A 27,259-nucleotide genomic window follows, 5' to 3' on the forward strand; every position below is an offset into this window, starting at 1 on the left:
GAAATGGCTAAGAAAGCTTCTACTCCGATGAGGACTAGAGGTATAAAACCCGAATTTTCAATTCCTAATGTTTTGGATTGATATTTTAATAGTTGTTTTTCATATATATTTTGGCTATACTTTTAATTGTATTTTGATTATTATGTTCAATATTACTTATTCTGATTTTTTTTAACTATATTTCAGATATATTTTTCATACATTTTGACTATATTTTTCAAAATTTCAGAAAAATAAAAAAAATAAAAAAGTTGCAGTGAAAATGTTGTTACCTCAATTATGAACTCAACTTGAATTCAATATTTTAACAGATAAATTCAAATATATATTCGTCGTTTAAAACGAGCTCTGTTCACTGGTTTGATATTGTTATTTTTCAAAGTTTTTTGATAAACTAGTTTTTGAACCTTTTTTTTTTTTTTGGTTAAAAATATGAATGTACTTTTTGAACTCAATTTTTTTTTTAATTTCTTAGCTGTTTGAATGAGATATGAGATCAAATATGGAATGGGAGGATATTTTCGTGAATCAGGAAACATTAAAAATTGATTTTAATTTAAATTGGAATAGATTTTGTTTCCATAAATATAGCACTTTCAGCTTTCTCAGCGTGTGTATTTCCGTTATATATATCCTATATTTGAGTCGACGCATCTACTAGCTAAATATAGGTCCTCCGGCTACGAATTGTAAATGTAGAATATGTAGTTATAGATTGTTAGAAGGAGCTAAAAGATAGCTGTTCGTGAAAATTTTGATCATCCAAATCGAGGCCCAATATGTTTTGCAAGAAGGGTGGGGGTTGTTTCAAGTCCAATTCCTCAACTCGATTCTTTGTTTTTGTATCATCAGAAGCTAAATATTTGCCTCTCCAAACATCTTCAAGAATATAACGAGCCTCATCATATCGGGCTTGCTTGATCAAGCAATGGGCCAGGTTACAGGCCTTGTGGCTCTCTGCATAAATCATTTGGTCTTTCTTGAACACCACTTCTGCTGCTATAAAGTTTCCTTTTTGCATGTAAGCCCAGCCCAAATTACCCTGCAAAACCACAGGGAAAAGACGTAGGAGTACAATCCGGGCAAACTATTGGCACAAAATATCCCAGGTTTTAGTTTTGTTGGCATCTAATAGCCCAATAATGTATATCAAATGATGTATATCACACATTGTATACAAATATTTATGTATAACATATGATGTATATCATAAAATGTATATCTTACGCATCCCAATATGATACACTATCAAGAATAGTATATAATAATTATCCGTTATTCATATGAAGTTATTTAAAGTTTCTCTCTCTGTATTTATATGTATCCTTTTTTCCCGGGTAAAAAAAAAAATTTCACGTATTTGGAGTAGTTGAGATTGGATGATGAAGAATGGATAGATAATTTCATATTCCAGCACCCAAAATAAATTATTCGCCATAATTATATTTAATTATTTGTAACAGAAGATAAAGCTAAAGAAAACAAAAATATATACAAAGAAAAAGATATAAATAGTCTCTCACACCTGAAATTATGAGTGAGAATATATACTAGTCATAGAACATTAAATGAAAATACTAGTATATTTTCCATCAAATAAATGACTAAGATATAAAAAATTATTGTTTCACAAAAAAAGCTGAGAATCCCACCTCCGGGAATATCCCATTATCAAACCCCCTACTCAAATTATTGTACGTAAAACAAAAGCATGTATATATCTACTTTTTTGGCTATAAATATGTCAATAATTACTAAAGAATGTATATAAGGGTCAATATGTATAAAGAGTTTTACAACACAAAACATCCCAAGAAAGCCCACAGTAAAAAATTATACATTAATTTTTAATATTATAAAAATTAATGTATAATATGTGTACACATTATATATTATAATTAGTGCATAATCTGTGTATGCATTAAACATCATATACACTTGTTATATACTAAGTACACACCGACGACGGCTACAAACGATTATGCTGGGCAGATGAATACTTGACTGTGAATCCATTTAAGAAATCAATAAGATTCAAATGATGAATCAGCCCCTGATTAAAGCTGCCCCAGCGAATATATGTCTGCTTGCTTATAAAAATGGCCAAACAACAAAATTAAAGAATGTGGAAGGCATAAACTTTACCAGAACTCTTGCAGTTCCTTGGCTGATAGTAACTTGAATCTTCTTTCCATGAGATCTGGAAATTTTAATAGGCCTGCCCTTGAACAGCTTCCCTTCATATATTTGCCTCAGTTTTTGCTTTAATAACACTATTTGTTCGTCTACTTTTCCACATTTCTACATACCAACAAAAAGATAATTATATTACAATTTGTAGTGCATATGGTAATTCAGAAATTCAGCACTTGTTGCATGTACTTGTTTTCGGTTGATACAACACAAAAAGTTTAAGTATCACATGGCCATTGAGAATATAATTAAAAAATAACAGTGTGCTCTCTCTAATAGCTTAAGTGTGCGTCTTTAGATGAGATGGTCATACACTTCAGAACTTATAGTAATCACTTCATACTAAATATTCCCTCTATTTATGTTAGGCTAAATGACCTAATAATACTATTTAAGACTCTATATTACAAAATATAAGAATACTTTTCCTTATTTACAAAACATACCAACTTAATTACAAATGCCCTTCTTTTGGGGTGGTCTTTAAATTTTGCCCCTCATATTTGTAATCTTTAAGTTTTGCCCTTTGGCTAAAACTCATGGGTTCCAGGTTTGAACCCCCACTCAGTCAAAAATTTAAAAAGAATTCGCAAGACAGGGTTTAAATTTCACTATGCCGACAAGAGGGGGTTGCTCAGATGGTAAGCGCCCTCCACTTTCAACCCGAAGATTGCGAGTTCGAGTCACCAAGGGAGCAAAGGAGGGAGCTCCAGGGGGTAGGGGTTAAAAAAAACAGAATTTCTCTATGCTCCCACCGGCAGAATTTTAGTTATGTTTAATTAAAAGTCTGCCGATGGGGGCAGACTTTGCCTTGAGGCATTTTTTATTTTATTTTTACTTTTCAAGGTAAACTCTTAGTTATGCATTAACTAAAAGTGTGCCCCGTAAGACATAACTAAAAGTATGCCCCATAAGGTGGAACTTTTCCTTAAGGAATAACTAAAGTTATATCGGACCCGGCATAACTATAAGTTCCGCCTTATAAGGCAAAGTTTATGCGTTAAGAAAAAGTTCCGCCTTAGGCACATACTTTTAGTTATACCTTAACTAAAAGTCTGCCCCATAAGGCATAACTAAAAGTATGCCCTATAAGGCGAAACTTTTCCTTTTAATTATGCCTTATAAGGCAAAGTCTATGTCTTAAGAAAAAGTTATGCCTTATGGGGCATACTTTTAGTTATGCTTTAACTAAAAGTCTGCCCCATAAGGCATAACTAGAAAAAGACTGTTAGTTAAGGCTTAACAAAAAGTCTGCCCATAAGTATGTTGGACCCGACATACAATTGTTAAGGAATAACCAAAGTTATGCCGGACCCGGCATACTTATGCCAAGTCTGCCCATAAGGCATGAGCATGCCGGGTCTGGCATAACTTTGGTTATTCTTTAACAAGTGTATGCCGGGTCTGGCATACACGCGACCCAAACCTTGCCTTGCGATTTTTTTTTTAATTTATGCTTGAGCGGGGGTTCAAACCCAGAACCTCATGATTACTGCGCGAAACTCAGTATTGCAATGTGAAGGGAAAAAATTAATGACCAGCAATATGAGAGGCAAAATTTAAAGACCACAACTATGAGGGGCAAAATTTAAAGTCCACCCCAAAAGAAGGGCAATCCGCGCAAAAAAAATAATTACAAAACATAACGGATCTGAAAAAATTAAAAGCCCATCCTTCCTTCCCCTTCTCTAATCTGCCCGGATCTGAAACAAAAAAACAGCCGACCCTCCCTTTCCCCTTCTCTCTCACAATCTGCTCAGATCTGCCAGTGTAAACAAGACAGTTGAGTTAATTGCCTCTCTAGAAATTTGGAAGAAACAATGAGATCCTTCGAGTTGGTTATTGCTTTATAAAGTTTTTTTTTTTGTTGTTGTTGATCAAAATCAGTACCAGGGTGGTACTGCAAGAGTCACAAAGACACAGAATTTTACAGTTTCTCCATTACATCCTCATGTCACCCAACATATCCAAAAAAGGGTGTCATATCTTCTATCGTATAACCCTTGCATCAAAAGTATAAATTTTCTAAGCATCTTGTTAGAGAAGAAATATGGTCTTTCTTTTCCTCAAAACTCTTCTATTTCAATCCACAAAATGCATAATGGGATTGTCTTTCATAGCATCTTCAGTTTTTTACGGTTGCTATAGTTGTATTAAATTTCATTTGAATTTAAAGCAACATACAAAATTGTATTAAATTTCTATGAAATTTGTATAAAATGTTGTTGTAGTTGTATTAAATTTCCAAAAACCTAACATGAATCTTATACAAAATTTATACAACTACATACATATTTCACACTGTTTTTATACAATTTTCATACACAAAAAATGTGAGAATTTTAAGCTTTGAGCAAGATATACATATTTCATAGTATAATTTTCATACACAATTTTGAGCGAAAATTTTTAAGCTTTGAGCTAGATATACACATTTCATACACAAAATTTTCATATATGCTTTGTAAGAAATCTATTGGTATGTTTTGTAAACTGAAAAGTATCATTATATTTTGTAAATATATTCTCCCTGTATAAATTTGTCTCAGAGATGGTCTATTTCCAACAAGACCACGAGAATATGGCGAATTACTTGGGACAAATAAAATCTTAGTACTCCCTCTCTTCATGAATGTTTTTAACTCTTGCAGCTTAATAGCTTTGTAAATTCAGGTTATAATTTGTCTTTGCTTCAAGATACTCTCACTCATTTCAATTCTTTCTTTCAGCTTCTCTTAGTGTCACGACCCAACCCCCAATGACTGGCACCCACGCTAATTCCTAGTGGACGAACCAATACATCTAACCATCTACTCATTCAAGTCCATTTTTGTTTAACCAATTCATAACAGTTAAACACAAGATAAATCAATAAATAGCCATGCCATAAAATAATAACGTAAATACGGAAGTCCTAACTATTACAAACTTCAAAATCCGAAAGTCACCGTACAAGGACTCTAATTCAAAACATGTCTAAGGAATGTATAATGTCTGAAATAAATAGCCAACAATGTCTGAAATGGAAATAAACATTAGAAAAAGAAGATCTTCGGGCGGCCTGGAATGGATAAAAGCTCATCCTCAATCTGTCAGCAAATGGCATCAATGCTAAATATGAGGTCGGGTAGCAGTCTTTGGATCACAATCTGCACTCAAAAGAATGTAGCAAGGTAGTATCAGTAAAAACATTATGTATCGGTAGATATCATAGGCCGACTAAGATTAGTATCATGCATGAATCATAAAATCAATAAAATAGACAGACCAGTCGACAACACCTAATCAAATAGCCCAACAACAAGTCAACCAATGATATTAACAATCAAGTCACTCAATGATATCAAAAATCAAGTCAACGGAAACAAGTCTCCCGACAACATTCTCACTACTTAGTCATTGATCACTCATGTACATACATGCTAATTGGTGTCATTGCTCAATAGTCATGACCTGCAGAGGACCTATGGTGTCCATGTACCACTCGTTCCAGAATGAACCTTGGACCATGAGCTCACAACTAGGTCGCATCCTCGCCCCCGATCAAATGTGCCTGTTCATACATATAGGTCACATACTCACCCCCGGTCAAATGTGCCTTTCCATAGCTATACCTATTTATTGTCACATCGCTTTTAATAATCGATTTATCAATTTGTACCTCAATTTCACCAAAAAGATCATATTAACTTCTCACCACGAATATCATCAACCTGTAGGTCACAACATATTGAATAGTGGCACTAAGCTCAGATAATCACTCAATCAATAGCTTATAGGAATTTCAACCACACATATTATGCCTGAAGAATAGACATGCTTTCTCCTATCATTTTCACCACGCATACAATCGACTAATCAAAGTCTAACTCAAGTACCGTAACCTACCTCAACTGCAGAGCTGGAACAATGTGAATTACTCCGCTATAGCCTTTCCCTTCTGTAATGACTTGGACCGCTTAAAGTCTAGTAATTAAGATGCTAAATAAATCACAATCACTCTAGTTAATATTATCAATTCAATGAACAACCTTCCCCTTTACCCCATCCTAATTGGTAGATGCTTACTAGGTGTAAATTCTCCTAACATTGGCCATAGAAATCATAAACTATCAATTCACAAGGTTATTCAATCAAGTTATCTCTTACAAGCAGTTTCTATGGTCAAGCTATCATTTTTATGAAACCTTAAGTCCCAATTCACTTAGTTTATGTCTCTAATGGTTCAATTATTGATTAGAAAGTGATACACCAAGCCTTTAGATGATAATCCCACAACAACAATCATCACGGACCAGCTATTGAGAATCTATTAATTTCTAGGGTTACTATTCCCAATTCACCATTGTAGACCCATTAGAAGGATGGTAATCCTAGAGATGAACGCGTAATAAAGGAAGGGATGGTTGAGACTTACCTCTCAAGAATATTCTTGCCCAAGCTTAGAATTTTGCCTTAGGTGTTCCTTGAAAATTGTGTTGGAGTTTTATGAATAAAAAATTCAGAACTAGGTGTTTAAAACCCAGGATTCCGTCCCCAGTGACCGCTGTGGCGGTCAATCTGTCGCTGCAGCAGTCTCGCTATAGCTGGCAAGTGCCCGCTGTAGTGGACCAACTCTAAAACACTCCTCCGCTGTGGCGGACATGGTTCTGCTATAGCGTCATTGCTACAACGATCTAGTGCCCACCATAGCGGACACACCCAAAACCCGACTGACCGCAGCGGCGAGAAGTCCGTCGCAACAGCGGTCCCGCTGCAGCGGTACCAGTGAACCAGTGAGCTCGCTAATTTCACAGTTTTTCACTCTACCACCCAACACTTCATCCGTGGCCTAACAGACACAAACAAAACATGCACATTAATGTAAAAACACCAGACGGACTCACCCGTGGCCTTAGAATTCTCTACGGAGGTCTAATTTCCTACGACACCCCCCAATGGACTCAGCACAAACAAACAATAATCCCAAACAAGTCAATTTTTCAGTTCTTAGACTTCTACCTTTGAGTTTCTATTAGCTTATTCTACCCTTGGAAAGGTTCTATTTGGTAGGGCAATTCTAGGTTTTCCATAACGACTGGTAGGGCAATTCTAGGTCGTTACACTTAGATACTATACCAAGACAGTAGGTTCCTCCCCATTTTTTATTTTTCCTAAAACTCAACTAGAAGGCACTTTTAATTTTTGATTGGTGTCGATTTTGGTTTGTTGCTGACTTAAAAACACCTGGTTTATCTACTGGTGTTGGCTAGTTTCTCGTGATAGGGAGGGAAATTACTTACTGAGATTTGTATAATGTACAATATATTGCACTTAAGATTGGAAGCGTGGTAAAAATGGTCCTAGCTTGTGTTGAGCTTTTTTTCTTCTTCAAGTAAATAAAAGGAAAGTGTATCTCTAATTGCTATTTACCAGTCCCTTTTCCTTATTTTCTACACTTTCTAAGGGTTAGACTTTTCTGGATGTTTGAACCAAGTTGATTGCATATTGGAATTGAGGTTGGGGCCTGAGTTGTAAATTGAGTGTGGAATAGTTGCTAGAAATCGTGTGGAGACTGTCTTAGTTGAACAAAATTGAATAGCAACAGGAAAAATCATAAAATAGCAATTCTAAACAGAGTCCTAAGTTTTCCACACTCAATTTTCAACTCTGATACCAATCACTTTAATGAAAATATACAATCAACTTGGTTGAGAAGTCCAGTCAACACCTAAATAAGGACAAGGACCGGTAGATAGAAGAATCATTAAACACTTTTTTCCACCAGAAACGGCTTTTCTCTTCTTTAATTGAATAAGGAGAAAATGTCTCGTTTCATAATAAATGATGTTTTTAGCTCATGCATACCCCTTAAGAAATTGCTTACTCTTAGAAAATTAAGAGTGTTTTTACTAACTTACCCCTAATCAGCGCAAAGTCCCAGTTGTAAGGAGTCGTGTTGTGCTATTCAAGGTTGCGAGTTCGATTCCATTCTATTACACTTTTAAGATTGTTCTTCTTTTTTTTTTTTTTTTTTAAAAACCCTAATCTTGTGTTACCTCTTTCTAAGTTGCCTCTTTCTCAGAAAAACTAATTTTTTATTATGTAAATAAGGATAATTTTGAAATAATATGATAAATTTCTTCTTGAAATCCTAAAGCACCATTTCTTACCCGAATTAGCAGACTCTTCTTAACTTGCTCGTCTATTTCCAGATCCACCCCTCCCTCTCTACCTCACCTCTCTTCTTAAATGATGAGTAGAGCTGGACATAGCTTGGCTAAAATCGAAATTATTATTTTATTTTTTTTGGACTTTTTATTTGAATATTCAAGTTATGGATTGGATTATGGATTTAATTTTTAAAAATTTCGAATTTGAAACTTTGGATTTTCAAATATCCAAAAGTCCAAAATTCTTATACCTCATTTCCACCGATTAGACATAAGCCCATAAACCTAATACTAAGTCCAATATCCTACTAAATAGTCAATATACCCTATTAGGCTAATGAGTAGTGCAAACTAAGATGTATTCGTTGTGACCGTATTTTTCATTGTCGTTAGAGGAGTTGTGGCACTAGGTTCTTAAGGAAGCATATTAATTGATGTTAAATCACATAAGATTTATAAAGATTGAGTAGTGGTTGACTTGAATATGTAATAGTATGATCTATATAGCCATGATTTTACTTTGTTTATATTAGGAGTTTCCTTAATTGAATAAATATTTTATTTGGATGATTGTAGTGGAAATGAGAAATTATTAAGGCTGCATGAATGCTATATTAGGATGTCCATTTTTGTAAGAAGAAGAAACTCACCTTATAGGCTCAAAACTGGAAACCCGAAATAACCAAACAAATTAATCCCAAACCAAACTTAAGAAAATTGATCTAATCCAAACTTATTTCGATTAGATTTGAATTTTAATTCCTTAAATCCGAAAATCAAAAATCCAAATCAAAAGTCTACTCCTAACTTTGATATATATAGGCGATGTGACATTAGGAGTGAGTGTTCGCACTTTGGATAGGGAAGGACAAAGGCTTCTAGGTTTTTACAGATTTCGACCCATTTCCTTAGCTTCAATTTCTTCTTGATGGATTGTAAATTACGTTTCGAAACCGAGATTCTTCCAGCTATAAACCAATGTCCTTTCAACTTAAGAGCATAGATTTCTAACTTTGAGATCAATAACTCCTCCAAGCTCTATTGACACTAAATCCAAAAACTAATCTAAATTGAAAGACACTTCTTAGCTATTATTTATCATGGCTATGGTATTCTTTTAATTGATATTGAAGATGAACCTGCATGACTGGGAATGGCAGAGAGTGTGGGGAAGAAGAAAGGGAGGAGAGAGAGGAAGAAGTCAAGAGCCGGACACAAAAATTGGGTACAAACTGTGTTGGGTTTAGTATTTTTGTGAAAAGACCAAAAAACCTCATTTATTAATATGTTCTAATAAGCTAGCAAGGGTATTTTGGGTAAAACAATATATATATACACACACATACTAGTTTCATTGGGCCCGGACTTACAAAATATAAAAATAATATTTTAAATTAAGAAAAGTATAATTTGCATCACATTTTTCATAATTAATATAATCTAGTCCCACGTTAAACATGTCTTGTTAACAAGTTTTCATAGTTATTAAAGTTTTTAATCACATGATTAAATAAGCTTAAGTAAAAAATTATTTCAGAGGAAGGAAGTTTAGCTGGAGAATTAGAAAGTGCGAAAGGGACACAAGTGATTGGCTATTCTGTAAAATAACCTAATTTAAAATATGTTACTAGTTACAACTTGACGAATATCATAAATCGAAAAATATTGGCATCTTTATGAATTTGTGAGCATGAAATGTCTTAGTTATTGATAGAAACAAATTTATTTTCAGTGTTTATTAAGTTTTAATTTCACTAATAATTTCACGTGGAAGAGTTTTTTGCAAAACTCATTTTTTTCATCTTTCAGAATCATATTGTACAACAAAAATTTCGCAATGACTTCAAGTTTATATTACTATATTTATAACATTGGTTAGATTCTTTACACAAATTAATCTACTAATAATCTTATACAGATATCCATAAATAATAATTAAAGTACATTAATAAAGTTTTCTCTCTGAACCATTTTACTTGTCATGTTTATTGCATGTTCCTTAAGAAAATACTCACTCTATCCCATTATAATTGTTGTTTTAGTTCTTTTCATGCTCATTAATAAAAATAATAAGTACAACATATTATTTACTAAGTTGTCGTTGTTTATTAAATGTCTTTTTGGGAATTGAGCAATTTTAAAAGAACTATAAGGATATAGTTGAAAATAATAGCAAAGTTTCATCTTGAATTTCCAAAGTAATAATTATTTCGGGATAATATCTTTTAGCTAAAATGATTGTTAATTTAAGACGGATGAAATATTGACTTAGCTACCTTATATATTATTTACTCTCAATTAATATTACTTTTTCTTTCACCATATTAACAGTCTCCGTATTTATCAACATAAGGGTAAAAGCGAAAAAAATAATTAATTCTATAGTGATTTTTCAAAATAAAAGGCATTCTGATCAATTATTTTAATAACTATAACAAGTAAAATAGACCAAAAAGAGTAAATGATTTTTAAAACTATACCTGAAAATCATTTTAAACCCCAATCTTTATAAACACGTAGGAGCTCGTTAAAGAAGCAAAGCCCAAAATATATGACCCAAATAATGTAAAAGCTAATTCAATAAGAGCGGCCCATGCGGGTTTGATTCTAAGAGAAAAGGAGGAAGACAAAATGGAAGTACGGAAGAAAAGTCAGCACTAACAAACGTGTACGCTAGCTGACTCTCATTATCAAAGAACTGAAATTACTATTTTGAACCTGTAAGGACTACAAATTTTTTGTATTCTCTCTTATATATAGTAGTAATATAGATTTTGTGGTGATTTGACTTGAATGAAACCTTCGATTAGCTGATCGTTGAACAAGACTTTTGGCTATATGGTAAAACTAAGAGAGTATTTTAACTTTGAATGAAAGTAAAAAATTTCAAATATAGAAAAGTGAATTTTTTTCAACGGACGAAAAATGAAAAGGAGAAACAAATAATTTTCTAGTGTTCAGTGACTTCACATAATTTAAAGCAAAAAAAAAAAAAAAGACTTCACGTAATGGAATTAATGCAAGGCACTTCTCTATCCAATGCAAGTACAGCTCCCGTAAATAAGACTGGCAAGAAATAAAAATATCGACAATTCCTTTTTTCGTGTCTTTATCTATTTGTTTCCTATTCTCAAATTCTTAATTTGTAGGCAAGTTCTTGGAAAATAATAAGATGACCCGACCCTTGCAATTGAGAATAATTATAAACAAAGTTGACAAAAGCAATCAAAAATGAAATTAATGGTAGCAAAATAATCCTTTTTATCACTAATTAATCAAAAACTGGAGATGGATTTTGCGATTGATCAGTGAACATGCTCTCTATAGCCTAATCAAATTTAAATTTATAAGTGGCTATGCTAAAATTGGAACTCAATCCTATGTATTTGTTGCATTTTAAATTGTGCTGCTTGTTTTTGGATTGAAGAACCTGAAGTGTTGCCCCTTTTTTGAGCTTTTTACTTTTTAAAAATACTGAATTAAAGAGTCTTGAAAATCGAATATCAATACTTGAAAGTGACAAATTAACGTGGTTGGAACGTAATTGAATTTAGTCTACCACTAGTGGTGGATTTTTGGACTAAATCATCATTGATTTTTACAGGGTGAATTGGGGGAGATGATACTCATAAATCCAGGTTCCGTTTGTGTGTTACATTTATATATTGAATTCGAAAAGTTTTGGCTTTTAGGTAATTATGGGTACAATATTTTAGTAAGGGTAAAATTGTCATATTGCAATTTATTGACATTAATAATAAAATAAATAAAAGAATTGTTACCAAAAAAAAAAAAAGGGAGATAAGCATAATATTGTAAACCACAAGGAAGGTAAGCGTTACGGAGCGAAACCTGAGGGGAGGACTAGCTACTACCCTTAAAATTTTAAGAAAAATTTGAAATAAGAAAATTGGCTATTACCCTTAAAATTACCTGCTTGTCTTTTAAAAAAAAAAAATAGAGAACGTGCATCGCGCATGATGCATGCATGGACCAGTGCCGGTGATACATATTATTGAATTGCACTTGTGTTTTGAAGTTTCTATACGAGTACAATTATTTTTTTGTACATAGCAGCTGAATTTTGAATATGCAAAGATGATAAGTTTAATTAAATTAATTTTATAATATTTGTCATTATATATGTGAACCGTAAAATCGATCGAACCAATAACGATATTTATATTCACCGTTTAAACAAATGTTACATCAATTTGAAAGTTAAGCTATAATTTGTTACTGCCATATACTTTTATTGATTGATGCAGTACACTAGGGGCGGAGCTAGGGCCAAAAATTACATTGGATATACATGGTTAAAATTATTTTTTATGTATATATAGTAGATGTTGAATCCTTTGACTTCTTCGTGTGTTTACTTCTTTAAATTTTTGGATCCCTTGGTAGATATTCTAGCTCCGCCACAACCTGCATCATACGTATACTAAAACTAGTAGCGTAAGAAATAATTGGGATGGGAGCAGTAGTGATTGTTACATTGATCCTTCAGGTCTTCTTTGGCCTACTGCTGCTACTCAAAGTCTCCACACGCTTTCTCCTTAGTAAAGAAGGGTCAGAATCAGTTCTCCTAAATGAGTTGTAATCATTAAATGCTTGAGGAAGAGAAAAGTCGATTTGTGGAAAAGTATTTCTCTAATTGTAATTCTCACTAGTCCTTTTTCTTATTTTTGGCCAACTTACTTGGGGTGGACTTGACTTGGTGTCTGAACCAATACTCGTATTAAAAGCTGTAAATTGAGAGTCGAGCAAATGGAAATTGGAAGAAAATTCTGGGCTTCAAACTGTACGATTTTTTCATTTTTTATTTCAATTTTCTTTTTTCATTTCACATCAAATTATTTAAATTTACATAATTATGTACAACATCTCATTTCCAAATCAAACCTTATACCCCTATATAATGGTAATTATCCACAATAACTAGATTTCTTTGATTTTCCCAGTTGCATTTTCATCATGAACAAACATCAAACTTTTCCACTGAATCTCCAAATACAACAACAACAACAACAACAACAACAACAAAAATGTAAAATCCACAAAGTAGATATGAGGAGGGTAAAGTGTACGCAGACCTTACCCTTACCTCAAGAGGTTGAGAGATTGTTTCCGGTAGACCCTCGCACAAGGAGCCACTGAATCTCCAAATATGCCTTCAATTCTTGCAAACTAGATGCCAATGGATATCTTAAATTCCGAAATATCAGCTCATCCTCATGAGTTCCGAGGAGAAAAAAAATTGGTGTATTTGAAAACTCAATTGAATTAAGATTTATTGAATCTTAGGTGAAAACACCTGGGCAATGGAAGTGGTTTGTGCAAATCCTCCAAATTTTGTAGTTTTAAATATTGAATCTGTTTGATAAGTGGATAAGAATTTACTATAAAATTAAACTAATTAGTTAGACTTTCAGACTACACTTGCGGATGACTTGTTGATGTTTACCGAGGTTTGTGAGTGCGGGCAAAGACGAATTTAGAATTTGAAGTTTTGTGTTTTTATAGAAATTTTAAGTCAGTACTATACAATATTTATAATTATTTAATGAATATGTTTAATTTATATACTAGGTATGAATAAAAATTACTAAATTTTGGTGAATACAGCTAACAGTCTAACACACTGTATGCGTGAAGAAAGATCTAAGGTTGAAGGAAAAAAATGAAGTGCGGGGGTGTGGAGTGGAATAGAGAAGAAGCTTACGATATCTGGACCATGTATACTCAGAGGCGGATCCAGGATTTGAAGGTTCCGAGTGTCACATTCGTTGAATCCAAATAAAGTAAGTTTTTGATTGGTTTGATCGACTTTAGGCTTCAGATCAAATTATTCACCTTTTAAGTTTATATAAACAAATTGATTGAACGGAAAAACATAATTATTACAACTCGGCATAACGGAAATTTTGTTCTGATGGGAGAGAAGATTTTTGGATTAAGAAAATTTTGATGATTTAACTTTTTATATTTTAGCACATACGAATAAGGGCAAAAAAAAAGGTCGAGATTAATTAATAAAGATAGTCATTGATACTAATAACTAAAAGCAAATTAAGAGGAGGAACTAAGGAAAATAAAAGAAAAGGAAAGAGATAAAAAGCTTACTAATCTAGTTTCTCTCGATTACATATTTTCTTCATTTCCTCAAGTGTCTACTTAGATGATTGATTACTTATCTTATTTTGGATTTTAAGAATTTAGATTAAATTAACTTAATAAACATCTTGGTCATAGTTAATGATAATTTTAGAAACACATTCACCAACATTGATAAGAAAAATCCCAAGTTCCACAAAATTTTGCAACTATTAATAGCATTACTTTCATTTCATATCTTTTACATTCATATATAAATTTATCTTAACGAAATGGAACTATTTAAAATTTAAAATAATTATCTTCTCTTTTCTCTCACCCAACCCTTTGATTACTTAACTTCTTTTATTTGGCAATATAACGAATAATTATAAAATAAAACAAAAATATGCCATATTATGATTCAAATGGGGCGGCTGACTCTTACCATCTTAAGCTTCTTTGAAATGAATTGATTTTTATTTCATTTAAAACCATTAGTTTCTTCTACTCGTAATTTAAATTCCAACCCGTAGGAACTTTTCGCAAATCAAGAAGTATATAAAATTAGTATGTGATCCTCATATAACTTTAAAATTACAAAGGTAGGCTAATGAAAATGTGGGAGATAATATAATTTCTATACTAAAAGACATCAATTATACCCCTTAATAGGTAGTTACACAATCTCATTCATTAGGATTAAGTTTATATGTAGATGTAAAATATATTGAAGCAGCGAGCCAAAAATTTAACAAGCGTATCTTGAGTTGGGCTCGAACCCTCATCTCATGGGTGGCAACTTCTGCTCCTTGCCACTGGCACTCTCACATAATTTGTTAGTCAGGGTGCCAATTTAACTAATCATAGACTTTCACATGGATACATATATACATAGCGTTTTCGCCGAAGCTTACGGGTGGCGTGGCACTCCCTAGGCCCTTAGTAGATCCGCCCCTGTGTATACTATTATCCCACTTCTTTTTGTGAACAGAAAATATATTACTAGAAAATGAAATAAATACAAGTTACAAATTATTCATGTAAAGAGTATTTTATTAGTATAAAAAACGAATCTAGCAGTTAAAAGGGTAAAAACTTACCCAAACCAAGTGTTTACACCAAACTAATGGATGTATGACATGTGTTTCAATATATAAGACTTTCACTTATATAACCATGATTAATTAATGTATATATTCACTTCATTAAATCACTTAACCATGATAAATTACATTGATTTTATGTAAATACACACCGGTAAGTATTTACTCATTAAAAGTTCTTTCATCAACGTGACATTAAGCGAAAGGGCCGTTAAAGAAGTACTGGAGCAGACATTATTGGAGCTGAGACTATCATAATTCTATTTGGAAGATGTATAAAGAGAACTATATTTCCAGAAGAAACATATTGCTTCTAATTAATCAGTAATTGTCTTGACCAAAAAAAAAAAAAGAAGGTAATTGCTGTAGCACCAAATGATTTTTCAATAAATGGAAAAGAGAAGCAAAAATGATTTAGGAATTCTATTACTTTGAAATAAAACAATTGAAAATAGAAAAAGAAACAGAGTTACGGCAAATACAGATTGGACAGAACAGTGAACTGGATAACATTACTCATTAGGAAACACTTTCATTTGGAGAAGAAAATCAAAAAATTAGTATATTCATTGTTTGGCCGGTAGAATGAAGAGAAGCAATCCTGTATAAAACTCATCATAGCCTATAAATTATGAAGAAATTTAGGTACTATATATTCTATACGAGGCAGAATATGAAACATATGAACATAAGAATATATATCATCACATCATATCATATAATACTAAAAGTGAGAAGCTCCTTCTTTGAAAGTTAAATTACGATTTTGCCTTACACTAATTAACTATCTAATTAAAGAGTAATATTTTAATTACATAATGACTGAACTAGATGTCCAACAGCTACACTTTAATTTACATTTCGATTTTTTTCTCCCATCTTCCACGTAATAATAGTCATATATTAATTTGTCTTTGATTTACATTTAAGTTTTACCTTTATATTTTCCATGTGGTAATAATCAGGTTCGAATTCTTTAAGAAACTCACATTTAGCTATACACCTTCATAATTATGTATTTATGAGCATACATCAGTTTTGTTTCTTTCTGCTTCAATGATAACAGGAAAAAGAATTGCAGTCTTTTCACATTCTATATCACTATATAAAATATAAAATGCACATTAAGCTGTTTAATTACTCAGTCAGCAACAAAACACAGGTTAGCTCTTTTGATTTTTTTTAATGATTACTCCTCTTCTACTATTGTGTACCGAATAAAATACCTTCATTTTCACCGAAACTAGCACAGATGTATCTTATACTTCCTCCCTGTAAATGCTCTTTTATTTATTGTTTATCTTGATACTTGCTCAAAAATTTTGTAGAGAAATTAAGTTCAAACCCAAGTGGGTGATTCAAGTTCTTTTTTATTTGATCTTTGTGAAGCCTATCCTGAAGTTTGGAGCAATTTCATAGAGATTACATTGGGTTTTATATTTAGGAGAATTTTTGTCCAACATTAGTTACTTACTAAAAATTGGGTATAGGATAGATAAAATGTAGAACTGGATGGAAGCTAAACGCCTGATACTAGGTATAGGATAGAAAAAATCTTTCCATATGAATGTCTTGCCTTTTATATTTATTTTTTGTGTTTTTTTGCATGTACTTAGATTAAGTTTTCAATTAACAAGAAAATTCATAGATACATGAACTTTGTTTCTTTCTTTCTCCTTTTTATTGTTGTCCATCAAGAATCACAGTAAGTGGACACAATCCAAAGACCCTAATGTAGAATTTATTTAAACAGCACAATGATAAGTATCTTAAATAGACGTATTCAATACTAAAAACAAACACTAACATGATAATGTAATCCTTTATTCTTTGCACATAATTGCAAAATTATAGAACAGTATTTTCCCAAGCCCATGCTCCCAATCTCTCTCTTGCTTGATACTATAGTGCAATCTGAAGAGCAATAATAAACAATGAATTACATGGCAGTCAGCATGACTGGACGATTTCTTGCAATTTCTTGCACGCATTTTAATCATTTTTTGGTGCTTCAGTATTTGTTATAAGGTGCAGATTTCAAAAGAAGCCGAACATGAAAAAAGAAGTAAATATCAAATCTCCTTTCCTTTAATATTACCAGCTTAAATTGCAAGGTGATCGTAATTACATATTATGGTTAATTCAGTTGGACAATGGCCTGTGGACAAGGTTATAACAATCACTTAGTTTAAAAGTCCTAGTGATGCTTCAAGATGCTGATCAGGACACTATTTTAATAAAGATACGTGCTAATTAGTGTAACTCATGAAGGAATTTTTTGTATCTAAATTTTCTCAATTTGTTTCAAACTTTCAATCATGCCAAACTTGTTATAAGGTTTGAACCAAGAACAATTACGAATGATGTACAATACATAAATTTGTCTAAGAGATGGTCCAATTTCCAACAAAACGACCAAAATATGGCAGGTCACTTGGGACAAATAAAAACATGAGTACGATTTTCTCATGCCAATCTAATAAGGTTACTGATCAGCAAGAATAAGTGAGATAATCAAAATTTGGTGTATCACTTTTGGTTTGAATATTTTTTTAAGCGTCCAGTATTGATGAATGATTGTATGAAATTATGTATATGACTCTAATATCATGTGAAATTAGAGAGGTCTTGCCGAAGAAAAATGCTTGTATATAGCTTTCACCGTGTTGTAATACACGAATTTGATACAAAATTACTACTTGGGAAGAAATTAACTGCCTATAACCTTGGGATGAGTACAAAAATTTACATTATCCTAATTAACATGATGAGAAAATTCTAATCAGATGAGATACCTAAGATTGGAGGCGTCCTAAAAATGGTACTCCCTCTATCCTAATTTATGTGACACAATTTTTTTTTTGGGTTGTCCTAAAAAGAATGTCACCTTTCTATATTTAGAAATAATTTAACTTTATGAGATCTTTACAGTCACACATTTATATAAGACTTGTTTTGGACCACATATTTTAAAAGTCTTTCTTTTTTTCTTAAATTCTATACCAAATTAAATGGTGCCACATAAATTGAGACGGAGAGAGTAGTTTTTGTCGATAAAAGTGGTTTTTGGTGGAAAATTGTTTCTCTTTTAACCATTCATCAGTATTTTTCCTTCTTTTTGAACACTTAATAGGGGGTTGACTTGACTGGACGTCGGAGCCTATTTGGTTGCATAATTGCATTAAAAGGCCCAAAGCTGGAAAGTGAGGTTTCCTGTCAGTCAAAAAGGATGAAAGACTCAAGTACGTTTTTCAGTGTACTACTCAAGCTGAAAGGTTGTATATGAAAAATATTAAAGGTGAAAGATAATATTAATTTATAGTGTAAAAGATGAAAAGATATTTAAACATAAATCTCTATGATAAATAGGAGTATTAATATTTAGTAACTTTACAACGAAAATAATTTAAATCCTTAATTTATACATGAACGGGCTTTTTGCTAATCTATATATAATATAAAGTTAGACAAGACAATGTGATGTTACATCTCTCTATAGCCTTTAGTAAAATTATCTTTTTGTTTTGTTGTTCCATGTGTAACTTTTTGTTTATAAGGTTCATTTTTAATGTTTCATATATATATATATATAATATTTTTGGTACATTGGGTTTGGAAGATGTTTTAGATTAATAAATGCAATTTCGTAATCAAATAAAAAACTAAAATAAAGGTATAGACATTAATCTGCACATTTAATCTAAAATAATTCTCCCCCGTTTCATTTTATGTGAAGGTATTACTGTTTGGTAAGTCAAATAATATTTTTTACAGAAAAGGTCCAAAAATGCCGTTGGACTATCAAAAAACGTTTAAAAATACCCTTCATCCATCTATTTGGCTAAAAATACCCTTCATCCACCTATTTTGGTTCACTTATGCCGTTAAACTTAACAACCCTCTTCTTTTTATTATTATTTACGGAAAAGGGTCAAATATACCCCTGTACTATTGGAAATGGGCCAAATATACCCTTCGTTATACTTTGGGTCCAAATATACCCCTATCGTTATACTTTAGGTTCAAATATACCCCTCCTCCATTAAAATTATCCAAGGTGGACACCAGATCTGACGTGACACTGACAACTCAGTGAGGTGGACGCCACGTGACATGCCACCTCAAAAAAAAGAAAAAAAAAAGCTAATTGCTGTAGCACCAAATGATTTTTCAATAAATGGAAAAGAAAAGTAAAAATGATTTAGGAATTCTTTTACTTTGAAATAAAACAATTGAAAATAGAAAAAGAAACAGAGTTACGGCAAATACAGATTGGACAGAACAGTGAAGTGGATAACATTAGTCATCAGGAAACACTTTCATTTGGAGAAGAAAATCAAAAAATTAGTATATTCATTGTTTGGCCGGTAGAATGAAGAGAAGTAATCCTGTATAAAACTCATCATAGCCTATAAATTATGAAGAAATTTAGGTACTATATATTCTATGCGAGGCAGAATATGAAACATAAGAATATATATCATCACATCATATCATATAATACTAAAAGTGAGAAGCTCCTTCTTTGAAAGTTGAATTACGATTTTGCCTTGCACTAATTAACTATCTAATTAAAGAGTAATATTTTAATTACATAATGACTGAACTAGATGTCCAACAGCTACACTTTAATTTACATTTCGATTTTTTCCTCCCATCTTCCACGTAATAATAGTTATATATTAATTTGTCTTTGATTTACATTTAAGTTTTACCTTTATATTTTCCACGTGGTAATAATCAGGTTCTAATTCTTTAAGAAACTCACATTTAGCTATACACCTTCATAATTATGTATTTATGAGCATACATCAGTTTTGTTTCTTTCTGCTTCAATGATAATAGGAAAAAAAATTGCAGTCTTTTCACATTCTATATCACTATATAAAATATAAAATGCACATTAAGCTGTTTAATTACTCAGTCAGCAACAAATCACAGGTTAGCTCTTTTGATTTTTTTTTAATGATTACTCCTCTTCTACTATTGTGTACCGAATAAAATACCTTCATTTTCACCGAAACTAGCACAGATGTATTTTATACTTCCTCCCTGTAAATGCTCTTTTATTTATTGTTTATCTTGATACTTGCTCAAAAATTTTGTAGAGAAATTAAGTTCAAACCCAAGTGGGTGATTCAAGTTCTTGTTTATTTGATCTTTGTGAAGCCTATCCTGAAGTTTGGAGCAATTTCATAGAGATTACATTGGGTTTTATATTTAGGAGAATTTTTGTCCAACATTAGTTACTTACTAAAAATTGGGTATAGGATAGATAAAATGTAGAACTGGATGGAAGTTAAACGCCTGATACTAGGTATAGGATAGAAAAAATCTTTCCATATGAATGTCTTGCCTTTTATATTTATTTTTTGTGTTTTTTTGCATGTACTTAGATTAAGTTTTCAATTAACAAGAAAATTCATAGATACATGAACTTTGTTTCTTTCTTTCTCCTTTTTATTGTTGTCCATCAAGAATCACAGTGAGTGGACACAATCCAAAGACCCTAATGTAGAATTTATTTAAACAGCACAATGATAAGTATCTTAAATAGACGTATTCAATACTAAAAACAAACACTAACATGATAATGTAATCCTTTATTCTTTGCACATAATTGCAAAATTATAGAACAGTATTTTCCCAAGCCCATGCTCCCAATCTCTCTCTTGCTTGATACTATAGTGCAATCTGAAGAGCAATAATAAACAATGAATTACATGGCAGTCAGCATGACTGGACGATTTCTTGCAATTTCTTGCACGCATTTTAATCATTTTTTGGTGCTTCAGTATTTGTTATAAGGTGCAGATTTCAAAAGAAGCCGAACATGAAAAAAGAAGTAAATATCAAATCTCCTTTCCTTTAATATTACCAGCTTAAATTGCAAGGTGATCGTAATTACATATTATGGTTAATTCAGTTGGACAATGGCCTGTGGACAAGGTTATAACAATCACTTAGTTTAAAAGTCCTAGTGATGTTTCAAGATGCTGATCAGGACACTATTCTAATAACAGAAAAGGGTCAAAAATACCCCTAGACTATCAGAAATGGATCACATATACCCTCCGGTTGCGTTTGGTATCAAATATACCATCGCCGTTACCAAAGGAGGCCACCAATACCCCTCCACTTAATGGCTGACCATTTAAGCTGACGTGGCAGTGCCACGTGAAAAAATTATCCACGTGGACGGCCGCGTCAGCCTCTCTCCCTCTTCCTCTTTAGTTCAGGGGTATTTTTGACTCTTTTTTTGTAGTTTTTAATTTTTTTCAAGATTTTCTACACCGCCACATACCCCCTCCCTCCACACCCCCACCCCCCATTTTTTTTCTTTTTTTGTAGTTTTTAATTTTTTTTCTGGATTTTCTACACCACCACATATCCCCCCCCCCCTTCCACACCCCCACCCCCCAAAAAAAACTTTTTTCCTTTGAAGTTTTTAATTTTTTTCTGAATTTTCTACACCACCAATGCCCACCCCCCTCACCCACCCCCATGACCCCCTACCCCACACCCCACCACCCCCTCCAAAAATTTTAATTTTTAACCACGCAAACTTTCAATTTTTATAATTTTTTTATAAAGGTAAATTAAATATGAAGTAGAAAATTCGGGAGGGGTTAGGGGGTGCGTGCGGGGGGTGGGTGTAGAGAATCAAAAAAGAAAACTTTTCAAAACTTTTTTTTGCAGGGGTGGTATGGTGTCGGTCGTTGGGGGAGGGGGCAGTCGTGGGGGTGGTTGGGTGAAAAATAATTTTTTTTTATTCTACTTCATATTTAATTTACCTTTCATAAAAATTGAAAGTTTGCGTGGTTAAAAATTAAAAAATTTGGAGGGGTAGTGGGGTGTGGGATCGGGGGGGGGGGGGGGTCATGGGTGTAGGTGGTGTAAAAATCCAAAAGATTTAACTTTTTAAAAGTCTTAATTTTTTTTTGGGAGGAGGGGAGGGGGTATGTGGTGGTGTAGAAAATCCAGAAAAAAAATTAAAAACTACAAAAAAAGGGGTCAAAAATACCCCTGAACTAAAAAGGAAGAGGGTGAGAGGTTGTCGTGGCCATCCACGTGGATAATGTTTTCCACGTGGCACTGCCACGTTAGCTTAAATGGCCAGCCGTTAAGTGGAGGGGTATTGGTGGCCTCCTTTGGTAACGACGAGGGTATATTTGATACCGAAAGCAAACAGAGGGTATATGTGATCCATTTCTGATAGTTCAGGGGTATTTTTAACCCTTTTCCGTTTTAATAAAGATATGTGCTAATTAGCGTAACTCATGAAGGAATTTTTTGTATCAAAATATTCTCAATTTGTTTCAAACTTTTAATTAGGACTGGGCATAAATACCGAAAACCGAAAAACCGAACCGAGCCGAACCGAAACTTCAACAAACCGAACCTAACCGAACTAGTTTGGTTCGGTGTTTGGTGTCCACCGTAAAAAAACCGAAACCGAAATAGCCGAACCGAAATTTGATAAAACCGAACCGAAAAACCGAACGCGCACTGAAATTTAATACATTACCCAAAAAAAATTAAAATAGTCCAGGCCCATTAAGTTTAAAGCAAAAAAAAACCCAATTGTAATAAGTCCTCTTTTGCATTTGTATCCCTAATTTTCCACTTCAATTGAGAAAATCAAATATCCTTAACAAAGAAAGGTAACTAGGATGTGTCTTTAGGATTAATATATGTCCTTTATGTGTTTTCTTAATTATTCTTACGGTATGTATATAACACCTAGTAATCCTATATCGTGATTATAGTTTTCTGTTCTTGTGTATCCTGTTTGTTTGATTTTGATTTCAATTTATCAGTTTTATGTTTTATTGCTTTTGAGAATATGAATTAGTGTCAATGGAATCGCTTCTAATATTATATCAAAAAAACTGAATTGAAAAAACCGAAACCGAACCGAACTGAACTTTAAAAAACCGAAACCGAGAGAATTGAACCGAATTAGTTTGGTTCGGTGTTCGGTGTCCACCTTAAAAAAAAACGAACCCGAAATAGCCAAACCAAAGTTTGATAAAATTGAACCGAAAAACAGAACGTCCACTCCTACTTTTAATCATGCCAAACTTGTTATAAGGTTTGAACCATGACCAATTACAATGATGTACAATACATAAATTTGTCTAAGAGATGGTCCAATTTCCAACAAAACGACTAGAATATGGCAGGTCACTGGGGACAAATAAAAACATGAGTACAATTTTCTCATGCCAATCTAATAAGGTTACTGATCAGCACGAATAAGTGAGATAATCAATTTGGTGTATCATTTTTGGTTTGAATACTTTTTTGAAGTGTCCACTATTGATGAATGATTGTATGAAATTATGTATATGACTCTAATATCATGTGAAATTAGAGAGGTCTTGCCGAAGAAAAATGCTTCTATATAGCTTTCACCGTGTTGTAATACACGAAATTGTTACAAATTTACCACTTGGGAAGAAATTAACTGTATATAACCTTGGGATGAGAATAATATGTGTTACAAAAATTTACATTATCCTAATTAACATGGCGAGAAAATTCTAATAAGATGAGATACCTAAGATTGGAGGCGTCCTAAAAATGGTACTCCCTCTGTCCCAATTTATGTGACACTATTTCTTTTTTTCTGTCTCAAAAAGAATGTCACATTTCTATTTTTAGAAATAATTTAACTTTATGAGATGTTTACAGTCACACATTTATATAAGACTTGTTTTGGATCATATATTTTAAAAATATTTTTTTTCTTAAATTTTGTGTCAAGTTAAATAGTGTCATATAAATTGAGATAGAGAAAGTAGCTAGATAAAAGTGGTTTTTGGTGGAAAATTGTTTCTCTATTAATCATTCATCAGTATTTTCTCTTCTTTTTAAACACTTAATAGGGGGTTGACTTGACTGGACGTCTGAACCTATTTGGTTGCATACTTGCATTAAAAGGCCCAACGCTGGAAAGTGAGGTTCCTTGTCAATCAAAAAGGATGAAAGACTCAAGTATGACTCAAAGTCAATTCTGTCCTGCTTCTAAATTCTACTGCTAAGGAGTTCTCTACACGTTTTTCAGTGTACTACTCAAGCTGAAAGGTCATATATGAAAAATATTAAAGGTGAAAGATAATATTAATTTATAGTGTAAAAGATAAAAAGATATTTAAACATAAATCTCTATGATAAATAGGAGTAGTAATATTTAGTAACTTTACAACAAAAATAATTTAAATCCTTAATTTATACATGAACGGGCTTTTTGCTAATCTATATATTATATAAAGCTAGGCATAGACAAGATGTTGTTACACTTCTCTATAGCCTTTAGTAAAATTATCTTTTTGTTTTATTGTTCCATGTGTAACTTTTTGTTTATAAGTTTGTTTCATTTTTGATGTTTCATAATTCATATCTATAATATTTTTGGTATATTAGTTTTGGAAGATGTTTTAGATTAATAAATGCAATTTCATAATCAAATAAAAACCTAAAATAAAGGTATAGACATTAATCTGCACATTTAATCTAAAATAATATTCTCCCGTTTCATTTTATGTGAAGGTATTACTGTTTGGGAAGTCAAACAATATTTTTTACGGAAAAGGTCCAAAAATGCCCTTGGACTATCAAAAAAGGTTTAAAAATACCCTTCATCCATCTATTGAGCTAAAAATACCCTTCATCCACCTATTTTGGCTCACTTATGCGTTAAATTTAACAGCCCTCTCCTTTTTGTTATTATTTATTACGTGGTGCCTCCTTATTAATTGAAAATAAACACCCCCCACCCCCGCCCCCCAACCCCCAACCAGATCTTTTGCTTTGACCCGACCCATGACCCAGACCCAAGTCCCATTTTAAAGAAAAACATCGCTACACCCAAATTCCCATTTAGTTCTTCTTTTAATTCGAATCAACCCTTGATGGAGGTACTGTCACGACCCAACCCCGTAGGCCATGACTAGTGCCTGATCTGGGCACTCAAACGCATTCTAGTATATGGCAGAAGCCGACAAGGCTTTATTTCAAATTTAGCTAATTTTTAGAAAAATTTCGGCAGAGCTTCCTTTGTTTTACGGACTATCCCATATATCCTGCACGCAGAAAATACCAACAAAGGCCACACAGGGCCAACAACGCAACATTTAAATATATGCGGACCGGCCGCCGCGGCGAATGGGATCGCCCAAACACAACATAAGCACCCAACTGTACAGAAAGATCCCAACCCACAACATGTCCACAGACCTCTAACAAACCGACAGAATCCTATGACGGGACAGGGCCCCGCCGTACCCATGAACGAGAATATACATATATAGAAGTGACAGACTATACCAAAAGATGGCTCTGAATAAAAGAGCGCTCCAAGAATAGCAGAATGAGATCCTAAGCAGACGGATCAGCAAACCTGTCGTCGGTACCTGCGCGGCATGAAAACGCAGCCCCCGAAGAAAGGGGGTCAGTACGAAATATGTACTGAATATGTAAAGCCTGAGTTGCACAAACAAAATCATAACTGGTGCAGAACATACAGAAAGTAAACGGAAAATCCAAAGTATCAGATACATATTTCCAAAACATGCAGAGTGTGTACAGAACATATGTCATATCAAATCCGGCCCCTGCCAAGGGACTCGGCAGACAGAACGTGGCCACCCTCCCGACGCTGGTGCCACAACACAGAAGAATCAGAATAGGGGCATAACCCCGTAACATAATATGTCATATCAGATGGCCATAGTAAATCATATCAGAACAAACGTACATGGCACAGCATACTCCACAAACCCATGTAAGCATATACCTGCCCCCTCACATCGAGGCACGGCGAACAATGCAGGGGGATTACGCTTGACAACATATCCTGGCCCGGGCTCAGTGTGGGAAACATTGGGGCATCCACGAATAGAGTCGTGAGAAACTAATGCAAGTAAAATATCATAAATGTTTCCATAGACTCGATGAGGCATATCAAAGACAAACCGATCCGATGAAGTCGGAAGGAATCATAGTAAATGAGTTTCGAGTATCAAAACAATTTATCAGACTTAATGGAATATTTAAAACCATATTAGTTAGGTAATTAAAAGGGTAGTCGAAACATTTCTTTCAAAAATCGTTCAAAAAGGGGACTTTAGTACATTAAGGGCAAAACCGGGAATAGCGGGCCCACCTCGGAACAAGCAAGGCGGTGGGCTCAAATTACGCCCTTTAAGCTTATGGGGTCACCTATAAAGGTTCTACAGACATTCTATAGCTTTCCAAGGAGTTTAGGGAAAGTTTGCATAATTTCAGGAAAAGCATATCAAAATGGTTCAATTCTACTGAAGGAAAAACTGAGATTTTCTCTTGCGGATTCCGATGGCCAAGAAGGTCTTTTGAGGCCCGAATCCGATCATAAAACACTTAGACATGCCAAAAGAAGGATTGGGGTAGCTTTACATACCTTTCACGCTCCTTAAGCCTTTCCAAACTCACTTCCTGTTTCGTCGAAAAACAGCAATTGGTCAAATTTACCAATCGTGAGTTATGAATACCATTATTCCAACTTAAAGCATATTTGTCTACCGAAATTTCGGCAGCACTTCCCCTATACATATAGCACCCCGAGAATTCAACTCGGCTAGAAATCATCAACAACAACCCAAACGACAACATTAACATCAACAAAGAACATCAAAACACAAATATCCTTCAACTAGTCATTTTTCTCAC

General features: G+C 33.2%; 1 pseudogene; it reads right to left on the reverse strand.

The window, feature by feature from the left end:
- LOC132604940 (protein SULFUR DEFICIENCY-INDUCED 1-like) overlaps positions 1 to 27,259 on the reverse strand; it is an 83,715-nt pseudogene that overhangs the window by 751 nt on the left and 55,705 nt on the right.

Source organism: Lycium barbarum, chromosome 8 (assembly GCF_019175385.1).
Source record: "Lycium barbarum isolate Lr01 chromosome 8, ASM1917538v2, whole genome shotgun sequence".
Lineage (NCBI taxonomy): Eukaryota > Viridiplantae > Streptophyta > Magnoliopsida > Solanales > Solanaceae > Lycium > Lycium barbarum.